This window comes from Chiloscyllium punctatum, unplaced genomic scaffold, assembly GCF_047496795.1.
Source record: "Chiloscyllium punctatum isolate Juve2018m unplaced genomic scaffold, sChiPun1.3 scaffold_202, whole genome shotgun sequence".
NCBI classification, from domain to species: Eukaryota; Metazoa; Chordata; class Chondrichthyes; order Orectolobiformes; family Hemiscylliidae; genus Chiloscyllium; species Chiloscyllium punctatum.
In genome coordinates this window covers 42,098-57,632 of record NW_027309936.1, presented here as the reverse complement: position 1 = coordinate 57,632, position 15,535 = coordinate 42,098, and the positions used below count along the sequence as shown (strand labels likewise).

General features: G+C 43.8%; 1 long non-coding RNA gene across 6 annotated transcripts in view; it reads right to left on the bottom strand.

The window, feature by feature from the left end:
- Positions 1-6,819: 6,819 nt before the first annotated feature.
- Positions 6,820-15,535, bottom strand: part of LOC140471914 (uncharacterized) — a 32,303-nt gene continuing 23,587 nt past the window's right edge. For 4 of the 6 annotated variants that reach the window (XR_011957268.1, XR_011957272.1, XR_011957271.1 and 1 more), the window contains 2 exons: positions 11,569-11,686; positions 6,820-7,592 (listed from right to left, as the gene is read on the bottom strand). This is a non-coding gene — a long non-coding RNA (uncharacterized lncRNA). Of the gene's footprint in view, positions 7,593-11,568; positions 11,687-12,427; positions 12,554-15,535 lie in introns of all 6 variants that reach the window. The other 2 variants (XR_011957269.1, XR_011957270.1) reach the window with 1 other exon arrangement.

Genomic DNA, 15,535 nt, shown 5'->3' with positions numbered 1-15,535 from the left:
AGTCATTGATAAAGGAAGGAACAAGGAGATGTTATTTCTATTTTCTTCACATAAACGTGCGATTAATTTAAGTAAGTTTCATATATGTAAAAAGGAAACTCTTATTGTTGTCCTAAATGCAATAAATGTTAGCATGAAGTGAAATATAATCAAATGAATTCAACTGTGTTTTCTCAGTTAAAATACCGTTCAATATTCAAAGTAGTCGAGTGATTGTACACTGCAATATCTTTACAGTAATTCAGTGCTGAGACATAATTCCACATTTATACGCATCATAGTGAAGCAAACTTGTGCCAGGAGTCTGAGCAGGTTGGGGAGGTCTTTAATGAGTACTTTGCTTCTGTATTCACGAGTGAGTGGGACCTTTTTCCTTGTGAGGACAACATGAAACAGGCTGATATGGTCGAACAGGTTGATGTAAAGACAGAGAATGTGCTGAAAACATTTAAACATAATGGGGATAGATACGTCCCCTGGGCCATAGTTTGTTATGAGAAGGGAGGCAAGTGATTGCTGTGTTTTGGCAATGATCTTTGCATCCTCACTGTCCACTGGAGTCATAACAGATGATTGGAGGGTGGGAAACGTTATTCCCTTATTCAAGAAAGGAAATTGAGATAATCCTGGGAATGATTGATGAGTCAGTCTTACATCAGTTGTGGGCAAATATATGGAGAGAATTCAGAGAGACAGGATTATGATTCTTTGGAAAAGCTTAGATTGATTAGAGATAGTCAGCATGGCTTTGTGAGTGGCAGGTTATGCCTCACAAGGCTCATTGAATTATTTGATGTTGTGGCAAACACATTGGTGAGGACAGAGTAGTGGGTGTGGTGTATAAGGATTTTAGCAAGGTGTTTGATAAGGTACCCCATGGTAGGCTCATTTAGAAAGTAATGAGGCATGGGATATAGGGAAACCTGCCTGGTTAGATAATAAATTGGCTGACCCATAGAAGACAGGGTGAGATTGCATAGATAGTTTTCAGCTTGGAGCACGGTGACCAATGGTGTTCTGAAGGAATTAGTTCTGGGATCTCTGCTCTTCGTGATTTTTACAAATGACTTGGATGAGGAAGTGGAAGGGTGTGTTCGGAAGTTTGCCAATGACACGAGGGTTGGTGGAGTTGTGGATAGTGTGGAAGGCTTTTGTACGTTGCTGGAGGACATTGACTATGCAGAACTGGGCTGAGAAGTGGCAGATGGAGTTCAACCTGGGAAAATGTGAAGTTATTCATTTTCGAATTTCAAATTTGAATGCAAATTTTCAGATTATTTGCAGGATTTTTGACAATGTGGAGGAACAGAGGGATCGTGGGGTGCACGTCCATACATCCCTCATAGCTGACATCCAAGGTGATAGGGTTATTATGACGGTGCATAGGGTGTTGGCTTTCATTAGTGGCGAGATTGAGTTTAATAGCCACGAGGTTATGCTGCAGCTCCGTGGATCCCTGATGAGACTACACTTGGAATATTGTGTTCTGTTCTGATCACCTCATAAGACATAGGATGCGGAAGCTTTAGAGAAGGTGCAGATGATATTTATCAAGATGTTGCCTGGACTGGAAGGCATGTCTCATGAATAAAGATTGACAGAGCTGGGGCTTTGGTCATTGCAATGAAAGAGGATGATAGTTTACTTGATAGCTTTGTGTAAGATGATGAGAGGCATAGATAGAGTGGATAATGAAAGACGTGTCCCCACAAAGTGGCATAATTTTAAGATGAATGGGGGAAGTTGTGGGGAGATGTCAGAGATAGTTTCTTTATAGATAGTGGTGAGTGTGTGGAATGCACTGCCAGTGGTGGTAGTCCGTTCAGATTCATCAGGGACATCTAAGCGACTCTTGGATAGGCACATGGATGATAGTAAATGAAGGGCATGTTGGTTAGTTTGATCTTAGAGTATGATAAAAGGTCTGAACTACATCGTGGCCAAAGGGCTGTGCTGTACTGTTCTGTATTCTATGGATTGAAATGAACAATTATTATATATTAGCAACATAGAGATTTTCAAAATTCTACTGGCATACTTAAGAATAATGATAAATTTCATCTTGCTATTTGACTGTGCTATCTGCAAAAAATGAACAGGAATTGTTGCAGGGAAAAGTAAATAGGATTTTCTAAATTTATAAGGCTGGGATTACACAGATCATTCAAATGAGCAAAAGTCATATTTTGAACAGTGCGCATTGCATCAGAAATAATGGATTCTTTTGTAGGTGTGTTGATTGGAAATAAAATGGAGTTTTATATTACTATATAGGTACTATGGAAGATTGGATTAAATTCAAATATAAACATCACTGTAGTTGTTAGCAAAACTAAACTAAAGCATACTATAATTATTGTCGTACAAATGCCTTAACAATTACTGTTAGAATCCTGAAAAAAGGATATATTGTACCAATTTTCAAACAATCAATAAATTAAATTGTAAACCTCAGTATACTTGTTACCCAGACCAATTATTCTGCAATTGTTGTAATTGTAATGACGTTATAACTAATGCTAAAACCTAAACAGATAAATTGTTTCAATACTTTGTCAGCATGTTGCTCTGAAATTGATTGGATATTTATTAAGATCGGTAAACTGAGGGACAAAATATAATAGCTCACTTGATAGAATTGAAGGAAAAAATGAGACAGTGTTTATTGAACACAATGGATTTTGTTTAAAAATGCAGTTGATGCAAGAATAATATATTTTCCTCGATTGGTTTTCTAATAGAGACATGTTTTTTTAAAAAAAAATTGTCATGATTGTCAGAGTCTGCAAAGGGGAGAATGAGAGAGAATGAAATTCTAAAAAAACAAAAAGGAAAGGAATTGGCGAGCAGAGGATCTCCAACTGTACTGTCTCACCCTGCCAACATCTTCTTGGGTGAGCTGGAACGCAGACAAGTCAAGCAACAAGCCGACACAGTCATACGCACAGAATCATAGCTTACAATGTCCTAGACACCATCGTCACCATCCCTGTATGTCCTGTCCCACCGGCAGGACATGGATGTCACTGAAATACTGGAACATGCAGGGTAATGGACTAAGATGTGCAGAATGTGATCAATGTGATTTATTTGACATTTCTCCAGAAATTTAAACTCCAGTCCAAATTGAAAAGTTACTAGCGTCATCAGACTTGAACTACAAATGCCAGAAAAAAAATTATCAGAAAATGACAGCACACTTGGCCAATCCTGGGTAAGTGTTGGCTGAAATACAACTCCCCAGGCGTTACAGCTTTTTTACTCATCATTGAGAGCAAAGATTTCAGACTGAACTCTATGCTTTTATAATCTGTTTTTTAACATATTCCTTTGGCAGCTGCACACCTTATTTCCTTGTTTCTTTCCCAGCTCTAACTCCATTCTCCATGGCCTTGAGGGACGACCATTTCTGCTGTTGAACCTCTCCTGCCTTCCCCCGTGTGACAGACTGTCTTTGTGTCCTTGTCTCACCCCCACCTTGCTCACAACCTCTTACATTTCTGATGGTTCCGAGACCTCTGTAACTTTCACTGCGCCCCCTGGGTCAGTGGCGTGAGTTTTGAATTCTCTTCCTCCTAAGAAAATCAGAACTTTTTCCGGTTGCAGTGTCCCCCAGATTTTATTTTGAAAAGCAGAGCATTTGTGTCAGAGTCTAGTATTTGTGAGCCATCTTCCACAATTCTCAGCATTTGTATGTAATTTGTGACCTTCCCACAGATGTGTAACGTCACTGGATTGGCCATGCTAACATGGTCGCAGTGTGCAATTTAGGTGGGTTGGGCTAGCCATGGTTAATGTGGGGTTATGCGGGTAGGGTGGGTGAGCAGGTCATTGCAGACTCGATGGGCAGAATAAACTCTTTCTGCACCCACGGGATTCTGTGATTCTAACTAGTTTTGATTGTTGTTCATTCAACTCAGATACATATGATTCCTTTATGATTCTGTGGGTGCTCACTCACTCATTTCCTTCAGTTTTACATCAATTTCACACTGTATGTGAGGGTGGGAATGGATTTGTAAATATAAATACTCCAATCAAAACCCCTCACAGGTCAGGAACTGTTTCTGCTACTTTCATCACTCACACGGAAGAGGAAAATAAAGGTTCAGTCACAAATCTCACAGGAACATAGCGATTATAATCACCAGGAAAGGCTGAACAGGTCGAAACGCTTTTCACAAGAAAAGAGGAGTCTCAGAGACAGCCTGGTACAAACAGAAAGCATTGTGTCTGTGTTTTCAGAGTTTTGAGGTTGAAATCTTTGGGTTGGAAGCATGTTTCATTGCCCCAGATCATCAAAGGTGATATCTAAATGTGCATCTTTCTTTCTATCTGTCTGAGTTAACAATCAGTTGGACAGGTCAATGTCTGAGTGTCTTACCAAATCCCTGATTGAAACTGTCTCCGCCCACAAACTCAGCTGCCTCACCACTCACTAGGTCATGGAGAAACTCTGCTGTTACAATGAGAACTGTCTTTGCTGTCACCGCTCCTCATGCTTCCGCTTAATCCCCACTTCCCTTCATTAAATCCCAGCTACCTCTAGTCCACCCATGTGGACATGTTGAAGAGCATGACAGGAGATTAGATTGAAACCAAGAGTTCAATAGCCAGAATGAAATAGGAAGAAGTCAATAAAAGGTGATTGTGGATCCTAGGGGATACAGACTCCAGGATTAGTCTTTGTGGGCATTCCTGCAGTAATACACGACAGTATTCCATGATGAGAGTTAAACCCGGGTGGCAGGAGAGGGAGCCACTGAACATTAGCAAGTTAATTTCAAACACAGGAGGTTTGTTCAGTCAGTAACAATGTGTTCGATATGGAGGTGAATTGAGCAGTGACGGGAAATGTTACCACAAGCTGACAATGGAAAACTTTCCTTGGAACAGGAGGAGGCCATTCAGCCCCTCGACTTTGCTCTGCCATTCATGATGATCATAGCTGATGTGTGACATAACGTACAATTTTCAAAACCCTCTAATTTCATCAATAAACTCCTCTGCAACAGACAAGATGAGAATTGGAAAACTAAACATCTGCACATGCTGGGAAAAACTGAAAAAAATAAAAGAAATTGCTGGAAAAATTCAGCAGATCTGGCAGCATTTGTGGAGAGTGAACCTTTCAGGACCAGTGACAAGTCAGGTGACCAGCCGCAGCTGACCATTCTGCCTGTTCTGGAACACTCTCTGGAACAAGTTCTGGTGTGAGATTGTCAATGATAATTGAGAGAAATAGGAGGACGGGCTCAATCAGAATAAGGAATTCACTTCACCCGAACAGTGGGACACTCACCGACACAGTCACACTGCAGAGAGGCATTTCACCTGCCCCACGTATGAGAAGGGATTTACTCGACCTCACAATCTACTGAGGCAGATCTCATTCAGATGCTCAGTGAAGAGAAGGGATTCAGTTATTCATCCCACCCCCTGAGACTCCAGCGTGTTCACACTGGGTAGGAGCTGTTCACCCCTCTGTGTGACAAGAGATTTGCTGCGTCTTCAACACGATTGAGAGCCCAGTGAGTGCTCACAGGGAAGTGGTCATCCCCCTGCTCCATGTGGACTGCAGGACTCTGATTCTGATGTTACTGTCCATCAGAGTCAGGAGTGGACCTTGTACATGATGACACTGTTGGAGTATTGATGTTGTTGTTAACCACATTAACTGGGCTGGAGGTGACTGAACTTACATTGCCACTTTCTGAACCTCAGGATGTCTCTCTGGGCAGTAAGTCCCCACAAACAGCAATGTGACAATGAGCAGGGATCATCTGTTTTGATTTAAATTGTGATTGTAGCACAGCTGCTTCACAGCATCAGGTACAAGGTTGGAGTCCAGCCTTGTCCAACGGCCTGTGTGGAGTTCCCACATTCTCTCCATGATAGTGTGGGTCCCCTCCAGGTGTTCTGGTTTCCTCCCACAGTCCAAAGATGTGCAGGTTAGGTGGATCAGTCGTGCTAAATTGTCCACAGGATCCAGAATTGTACAGACTAGGTGGATCAGCCATGGGAAATGCAGTGTTACAGTGATGGAGTGCTCTGGGCGTGATGTTCTTCGGATGGTCGGTGGGGTTTGATGGGCCAATGCTCTCCTTCCACACTGTAGGGATTTTATTCTATGATTGAGGATAAATGCTACACAGCAGGGTGTCCTTGGAAAAGGAGCATGTGGTGTGGATCAATGCTCTCGATGCCTTTAGATAGAAGTGGGCACCGCAGGGGATATAGTGCTTTATCTCCATCGCTGCCCCCTCCCCACAACTCTACTTTGATTTAGTCCCTTCTCATTCTGACACTTGTAATGGTTTGCTTGGCCCGAAATGGGCTTTGTTTGGAAATATTCAATTGGTTACACAAATGGTTGACTGCTGGTGATTATATGTCTAGATTAGAGTGGTGTTGGAAAAGCACAGCAGGTCAGGCAGGATCTGAGGAGCCGGAAAATCAACATTTCAGCAAAAGGCCTTTTCCAGCATCCCTCTAATCTAGGCTCTTGTTTCCAGCATCTGCAGTCCTCACATTTGCACTGCTGGTGATTATATGTTAACCAAAAGCAAAATGGCGTACTGATGATTTTGATGGTGGGTAGATTGCTGTGCTCACATTTCTGGGTCGGAGAAATGGGGAAAAAGAATGCTTCACAGCTAACAGAACGAGAACTGAAAAGCAGTTAAATCAAACCAAAGGTTCAGACAGGGAGGGAATATTTCCCTGGAGTTTGAGTAGCTGGAAAGTGATTGTGTCCAGGAATAGACAGGATTTTGTTTTACAAGGGTTGAAAGTTTTAAAACTGTTATATTCAGACAGTTTACGTTATTTTCTTTAATTTTATTTGCTGTGCAAAATAACTTTTACAACATTTTAAAACCAAAATTTACAAACCTTTTGTTAAAGATAAATGTTAAATAAAATCCATCAAACCATCCCTCACTGAAAACTGTTGTGGAAGTGCAATCTCCTGGAGAATCCCTGCGAACTCCTTCCTGCCCAGGCTCCATGACTATATACAGACCTGGGGGATAGCAGCAGGAGGAGACCATTCAGCCTTTCAATCCTGCTCCACCATTCAATGGGAAACAGCTGACCATCCAGCTCAGTCTCCTGCTGTGTTCCAATCCCTTTTCATGACTTTACCTTGAAGAACTATATCTAAGTCCTCCTTTAGCTTCAACTGCCTTTTGTTCCAGTGATGTTGCTGTGTTACTGTGTGGTTGTAGGCAGGGGTAATGTGATGGTGCTACCTCCTGGAGGATGCACTCAGCGTCCCTCATCATCCTGCAGGAACATCAACTGGGGTTCAGCAACTAGAGATAGAAACCATTTCCAGGATATGGGCATCACTGGCTCAGCCAGCATTTATTCCCCATCTCTAGTTACCCTTGAGAAGATGGTAGGGAGCTGCTGTCTTGTACAATTCACAGTCCATTTGGTGCAGAGAGATCGAAAATGCTGCGATGAGAGTGTTGCAGGATTTTGGCTGAGTGATTCTCTGTCTTTGCTTCTTCAAATGCTGGTTAACTTAATCATGATCTGCACATGACTTTGAGATTTCAGTCTGCAAATCTTCACCATCTAGCACCCTGTATAAAGGAATATGTACATGTTAGAAATTCAGAGCAGACAATTCTACTTACTCTTTTTCCCTTTCTTCCCTCAAAGCTGTAACCCTCCAGCCCACTTACTCTCTCCCACCATTCTGACTCTGCTACCCCCTAATGTACACCCTCCCCATTCCCATGGAGTAACTGATAAACAGATCCATGCCACCACTTCCCGTCCCTGGTTAGACTCTGCACCCTTTCTGGGTTCACTTCCTTTCCCTTCAGTTGCTGCAAGTGAATAATGTAACAGCAGAATGAAACAAAAGGAAAGAAAGGGAGGTGGCAGATCCTGGACAGAAGAGGAACCTTCAATCTGGGAGAATGGATCAGATCCTTCTTCGTTCCCCATTAGTTGATTCCGACCATTACAATGAATTGGGGATGGAGAGTGGTCCTACATGGATGTAGTGATACTTTGACCCCCTCCCCCAACAGATCAATACTATGAGTAAATACGTTCCTCCTCCAGCCAATCACAGTGTGAAAAACTTTCCGCAAAGCATATTTACCCAAAGCACATGCTCCAAAACCCGCACACATTTTGTACATGTACAGTGCCGTGTTTCCCCACACATGTGTGGTCCCTGCCTCAGGGATTGTGGGAGTTGTAGTCCCCATGACGCCATTGGAGCACTGTCTCTGGAAAGTCAACGAAAAGTGTAGACTGGAGGGTGTTGTGTATCTGATCCCCATTCAGACACACATAACATTTGGATTGTCACTGGGTTTTATTGAAACATCTGCTTCCACAACCTGATTTTCTGATGTAAGGAATATAGATTCAGCCAACTGGGGTGTGGCGAGGATAATAGGAGCAGGAGATTTTAAGCAGAGGTGACTCAATGGTTAGCATTGCTGACTCACAGCGTCAGAGACCTGGATTTGGTTACAGCCTTAGGCAACTGTGTGGAGTTTACACGTGCTCCCTGCGTCACTGCGGGTTTCCTCTGGGTGCTCGAGTTTCATTCCACAGTCCAAAGATGTGCAGGTAAAGTGGATTGGCTATGCGAAATTCCCAGTGCCCATACCTGTGCAGGTTAAGCCATTAACCATGGGAAATACAGGGAATGGGTGAGTGTGAATGGGATGCTCATGATAGGGTTGGTGTGGACTCCATGGACGATTACCCTATTTCTGCACGGTAGGGCTCCTATTCCATTCTCATATAGAAGAATGTACCTATCTCAATGTGCTGTGTATCTGTGGAATTCCCTATTCAAAATGCGGTAGATGCTAGGACAATGAGCAAATTTACTGAAGAAATACAGATGTTGAATTTGCAATGAATTGAAGGGTAAGAGAGAGCAGGCAGGAAAATCCAGCTGAGACCGAGGTGAGCTCAATCAGCATGGTATTAAATGGTGGAGCTGCATTGCCTCTCCTGTGCCCAGTGCTTATCTTCTTGCGGTAATAACGGAAAAGCTGAATCCAAAACTCACCACCTTCACCAAAGGAGATTTTTGGAAAAAGCAGGATAGTCAGGTGGATTAGCGTTTCAAACTTCGAAAGTAAGGAAGCATGTGGGAGAAAATGATTTTTCAATTTTAAACTGAGGTGAGTTAGACCGGTTATAGTCCAACTTATTTAATTGGATCATGATGAAGGAGCAACGCTCCGAAATCCAGTGTGCTTCCAATTAAACCTGAGGGACTATAACCTGGTGTTGTGAGATTTTTAACTTTGTACACCCCAGTCCAACACCGGCATCTCCAGATCATGTAAACTGAGGGGAGACAGTGATTTATGGTTTTAGACTGTTCAGTACATTCACACCGTCCAGAATACTCTGTTTTGAACATCTATCCTGTACTTTATTACAAAGCCAAGGTCTCTGACAATGAAAACCAAAACATCCAGGTAACATGGCCTCACCTCGTAATCTGATAAAAGACTTGTGATAAATCTGGTTGAATTTAGAATACAGTTGGAAAGCGGGAAGATTAAATCCAATCCCAAGATCCTGTGTTTAAACAAAGGAGACTACAATAGGATGAGGCAGGAGTTGGCTAATGTAGACTGGAAGCAAAGACTTTAGGGTGGGACAGTTGACGGACAGTGCGGGAATATCAAATAATCTTTCAAACTGCTCAGCAAAATTATATATCAGTGAAAAGGGAGGACTGTAGGAAATGGAATAATCTGCCGTGGGTGGATAAGGAAATAAGGGAGTCTATCAAACTGAAATAGAAAGCATTCAAATTGGCAAAGACCAAGAAGAAACTAGGAGATTAGAAAAACTTTAAAGATCAACAGAAAGCTGGATGGGATTGGGGGAGAAAAGTGATGAGTAGCTATCCCCAGGGCTGGAATAGCAGTTTACACTGCTAGAGGGGAACCTATTATTTGGGGAACATATGGCCTCTGTAATTGTTGAAGCACTTAACTGTTACCATAGAGATAATCCTGATCAAGTGCAAAATCTCAGCACACTCCAAAAGCTTGTACTTCCAAATAAACCTGTTGGACTATAACTTGGTGATGTGTGGCTTTTAACTTTGCCCACCCCACTCCAACACCAGTTCTTCCACATCAGAATCCTGATAGACAGCCCCACGGAAACTGAAGTGCCTGTCAGATACCTGACTGAGCCACAGGGCCGTGAGGGAGGGGTATGTGGTTTAACCACAAAGTGCTGAGCTTAACTCGACTTTTTTAACTGCCATTGCCATGGAGATAATATTGAGAGACAGCGTCCATTCAAAACACAAACCACAAAGGTATAAGAATGGGAGCGGCACATCGGACAGGCGGGGAGTTACCTGATGCTGCCTGGAGGTGTTCTGCATGTACACTATCCAGGTAACTGCCATGTCTCATCAATAAAGACTCAAAGAAGACCTCTCAGAGTTCTGTGCCCAGTTATTCCTATCCAGCAGGGTTCAGGAATATGAGTACACAGCAGTCAGTCTTCACAATGGAGGATACGAAGAACATGCCAGTAATTGATAAGGAGACTGAGGAAGGTGAGGACCAAGGAACAACCATTATCACGAAAGTGTTAGAGCTGGGCAAGCTAATGGAGCTAAAGGTAGACATGTCTCTTTGCCAGGATGGAATACATCCCAGGGTACTACCAGAGGTGGCGGGAGAAATAGAAAATATATTTGGAGTCAGAGTCCTACAGCAGAGACAGGCCCTTTGGCCCAATCTGGCCCATGCCGGCCAATATGTCCATCCACGCGAACCCATTTCCCTGCACTTGGCCCATCTGCATCTGACCCTTTGCCATCCATGTATTTGTCCAAATGTCTTTTACATGTTGTTAATGTACCCACCTCAACCACTTCCACTGGCAGCTCAGTCCATATACATACCACCTTCTATGTAAAACAGTTGCCCCTCAGGTTCCCTTTCATAATTTCTCCTCTCACCTTAAACTGATGCCCTCTACTCCTTGATTTCCTGGGAAAAAGACTGAGTGCATTCACCTTACCCAAGCCTGTCACAATATTATACACTGCCAGAAATAGATCTCCCCTCTGTTTCCTCTGCTCTAAACAAAAAAGAATCCTCGCTTGTCCAACCTCTCCCTCTAACTCAGACCCCTGAGCCCATTTCTTCTGCACCTTATCCAGTTGAATAACCGAAATCTTCACTGCATTCATCACATTTCCAGTGTCTCCCCACGGCGCTGGAACAGACGTGACATCGCCAACGGATTACAAGCCATGATCGAAAATTAACCCCATTACAACAATCCCGTTTTCATTGTATTTTCCATGGTGCAGGTATCCTTCTGTCTTTCTGGTTGCATAGTTAATTAAAAACTTGTCCTCATACAAAACAAATCTGTAACTTCATTATTCCTGGGAAATGTGACATGTATTTTCAGACTTTTAAAAACAAATGAAAGCTCTCTCCACATTCACCACGCTGACATGGACTTGGCTGTGTCTCAGTAATTTTTCCAGTCACATTGACACTTGAAATATTCGCCCACGGACAGAATACACACCTTTCTTTCCACATGAAAAGGCCAATGATATTCAGATCGGCACGGATTAAGTAACTGTCAAAACTGAACATGAAGTTCAATCTGAATTTCTCATTCACAAATCTGCCCTTTCAGTACCCTACAACAGAGAAAACAAGTCACCACCATTAACACAGGATGGAAATTCATAAGACAATTATAGCATTAAATTGTAGTTTCTTTGTTCCCCCAAAGCTTTAATTCTCAGTCTCACAATTTCTCCCTTCTGTGAACTGAAATCCAAACCAATCTCCTCACCCCTTTCCTCCACACCCAGTTCTAATGCTCTCTCCTCTCGTTGAATTCAGCTTCTTAGCTCCTGCCTGCAGACTAAGGACCAAAACAAAGGTGTGGCACGATGGCACTGCTGCCCCACAGCGTCCGTGTGGAATTTGCATGTTCTCTCCGTGTCTGCGTGGGTTTTCTCCGGGTGCGCCGGTTTTCTCCCACAATCCAAAGATGCATTGGTCAGGTGAATCGGCTAGGCTAAATTGCCCATAGTGTTATGTGCATTAGTCAGAGGGAAATGGGTCTGGGTGGGCTACACTTCCGAGGGTCGGTGTGGACTGGCTGGGCCGAAGGGCATGTTTCCACACTGCAGGAAGTCTAATCTAATCAAATCAATGAATCTGACTCGGAGTCTCCTGGGTGTTGGTGAATCCTCCCCCCACCTCCCAAGGTTTCCTAGTCAGACCAACATTGATTTTTTTTTTCCAATCTGGAACCTCTTATTTATTTCCTCCACACCAACCCTCTGATAAGAACCATCCTGCACACACTGGACAAATCACATCTGGTTGAACTAAAATGAACCAAATTAGAACTTTAATTGCAGGCCTACCTTTGTTCCTTTCCATAACATTCCTGAATCTTCACCTGAGTTCTGATAACTTTCTGCAAAATGCTCCCCCCACCGATACGCCGACCACTTGTCACGATACCAGGGCAGGGACCAGTCCCCTGGGTCCTGTTCTCAGAGGGAGGAAGGGAGGGAGCAGCCAATGACAGATTAATCCCACACATCCAAAGCCTCCCTCGCTGGCACTGACCCATACTGCACATACGCCAACAATTGGCCAGCACTGCGCCCGTGCACAGGTCTCCCCTCCTACAGAGCATGCTCCAGATCACACAGGTGCCTGGGTGATTGACAGCAGCTGTGCCCAATAGAGTGGAGGGGGAGGGGCTGCAGGACTGGAACAATGGGATTGTAAACAACGAATGAATGTGGAGGACACTTGGGGATGGACAGGTCAGTGAGGGACAGGAGCAGTGCAGCAGCAGGAGGGGATCCTGGACAAACTGAGCAATGGGAGAGTCTGACAGGAGAGAAACGACAGGATGGTTCTGTTTGGAGACTCAGGCAGGGACAGCTGGGAGACAGTATGGCCTGGTGGCTTGGGCATGATTTCCAATCAGCCTCTTCAAAGCCGCTGTTACCAAACTCTGAACCCGATTCTCTCGGTCCAGAGGTAAGGACACTACCGCCATTTCTTGGTGGGCTAGTGGAAAGAAGGGAAGATTTTCTCAATCTCACTCACATGGAAACTCCATGAGCTCCTCCCACTTACTGTCTACGGTGGGAATGGAGGAGACAGAGCAACTGGAAGGGGGTTAGGGATATAGGGACTGCCTTTCAAAAGGAACTCATCTGTGTTGGTGTTATTAACAAGACTCAGTACACAGTCACCAACACAAAGCTGGTGTATGTGAAATTTATCCAGAATATTAACACCCATAACTGGGTGACGCAGACCCCAATGTACAGAGTTAAGTCCGGGATATTAATAACGGCTTTGTGTGTGAGAAATCACGTCTCATGAACTTGATTCAATTTTTTTGAAGTAACAACAAAGAGGATTGATGACGGCAAAGCGGTAGAAATAATCTACATGGACTTCAGTAAGGCATTCAACAAGGTTCCCCATGGGAGACTGGTTAGCAAGGTTAGATCTCATGGAATACAGAGACAACTAGCCATTTGGATACAAAACTTGTTCAAAGGGAGAAGACAGAGGGTGGTGGTGGAAGGTTGCTTTTCAGATTGGAGACCTGTGACCAGTGGGATGTCACAATGTATCGGTGCTGGATCCTGAAATGTTCATAATTTATATAAATGATTTGGATGTGAATATAGGAAGTAATGTTCGTAAGATGACCCCAAAATTGGAGGTGTAGTGGACAGTGAACAGGATTACCTCAGATTATAATGGGATCTTGATCAGATGGTTGAATGTGCTGAGGACTGGCAGATGGAGTTTAATTTAGATAAATGTGAGGTGCTGCATTTTGGAAAAGCAAATATTAGCAGGGTGAATACACTTAATGATAAGGTCCTCGGGATTGCTGCTGAGAAAGAGACTTTGGAGTACAGGTTCATAGCTCCTTGAAATGCAGAATCACAGGTAGATAGGATAGTTAAGAAGGTGTTTAGTATATTTTCCTTTATTGGTCAGAGCACTGAGTATAGGAGGTGGGAAGTCATATTGCGGCTGTACAGGGCCTTGGTTAGGTCATGCTTGGAATATTGCATGCAATTCTGATCTCTTTCCTATCAAAACAATATTGTGAAACTTGAAAGGGGTCAGCAAAGTATTACAAGCATGTTGCTAGGGTTGGAGGATTTGAACCAAAGGGAGCGGATGAATACACTGTTTTCCCTGGAGCGTCAGATGCTGATGGGTGACCTTATAGAGGTTTATCAAATCAGTAGGGGCATGGATAGGGAAAATACACAAGATCTTTTCCCTGCGGTGGGGAGGAGGCATGATGGGGGATGGGAGACAGAGGGGAGACACCGAGAGGGGGAGGGTGACCGTTATTTTGTAGATTACAACACAACCCTGTTCCTGTTCTCTCCCTATCCCCTTCAATCCCTCTGAAGGGCTCAGAACAAGTGTACAGTCCCTGGAAAGTAGAGCTTCAGGGTGATCAAGTGCTGAAGGTCAGCTACCTGACCTGCTGTGCTTTTCCAGCGCCACACTTTAACACAAGCTGGAAGAACAACACCTCATTTTCTACTTGGACATCCTACACACCTCTATCAAATTCAATAATTTTAGGCCCTGAACTCTCCAATGTCCTAGCGCCCTAGCCTCTTAACCCACACACCAGTCCTTGTTATCATAGAGCATGCCATTACACACTACCTATGGTTCGCCACTAACAGTCCTCATAAACAGCTATTCACCCTCCCCCAGCCAGTTCGTTATCCACTCCGTTGTCCAACTGCTCCCATCTCTTTCTTTGGACTCTATCCCCACCTATCATGTACTCCTTAACCCCTACCTTCTGCATAAAAAGCGACATTTCTTTTCAGTCACATCGGCTCTGAGGAAGGCTCAGCGAATCCAAAATGTTAATTCTGATTTCTCTTCTCAGATGCTGCCAGACCTGCTGAGCTTTTCCAGTACCTTTTGGTTATTGTGAGATTTACAGCATCCGCAGCTCTTTTGGTTCTAATTTACCAGGAATTTCTAATTCAGGTCTAGCCACCTAAAACCGTGTGTTTATCAACATTCCCAGTCCATACAAACTCAATTTCTCTCCCAATCTCTGCTGTCTCTCTCATTCCCTTCACACTCACGGAGTACACCCGCACCATAGTGACAGTGCACCTGCACAGTTTATGGTCACATGTTGGCCCACTGGACCCACCCCTCATTCACTCCCATTGTCTGGAGGATCACATCAACTCTCCTATTGGTCTGAAGCTGCCATCAATCTCACCGGCCCCATTGTGACACGAGTTGTGCGCTCCTCCCAGGAGTATTGGAGGCTGAAGGGTGACCTTATAGAGGTTTATCAAATCATGAGGGGCATGGATAGGATAAATAGACAAGGTCCTTGCCCTGGGGTGGGGGTGTCCAGAACTAGCGGGCATAGGTTCAATGTGCGAGGGGAAATATATAAAAGGGATCAGAGGGTCAACTTTTTTCACAGCAGGTGG